The sequence below is a fragment of the Orycteropus afer genome, unplaced genomic scaffold, assembly GCF_000298275.1.
Source record: "Orycteropus afer afer isolate SDZICR_OR568_19922 unplaced genomic scaffold, OryAfe1.0 scaffold00621, whole genome shotgun sequence".
Classification (NCBI taxonomy): domain Eukaryota; kingdom Metazoa; phylum Chordata; class Mammalia; order Tubulidentata; family Orycteropodidae; genus Orycteropus; species Orycteropus afer.
This window is the reverse complement of record NW_006922208.1, coordinates 104,527-105,002: the sequence shown is the minus strand read 5'-3', so window position 1 is coordinate 105,002 and position 476 is coordinate 104,527.

Below are 476 nucleotides of genomic sequence, written 5' to 3'. Positions count from 1 at the left end.
TGACCAGCTGCAGAAATGAGAACTGTGATCGCTATATTTCTTCTTTGTATATGTGCATCAAATATTTTTGTTTCCTTCTGTTATAAACTGTGAAATGTAAATAAGGTTAATGCATTTTGGTTGTACATGTGTTAAAGTGTCATGTTAGGTGCAAATATGACTTTATAATTGTCCTTATTTAGAGATTATATACGGTTAAGAAGATGTGTACAACTGTCAAGTTGACAAGGGGTTGACTGTGGTAGTTGGAGCTGTGTGTCAACTTGGTTGGACCACAATTCTGTGTGGTTTACACTGTTGTGATGTTGTTATTCTCATGATGGGATCAGATGATTATGTTTTGAGCAGCTAATCTGTTGAAAGGGAGTTTTGCTAGTGGTGTGGCCTGCTTCCAATATATCTATGGACATCCTGGGAAAAGAGACATTCCTCTGTGGATTGGGATTCTGTTGTGCTGCCTACAACTGTCTGTGAAC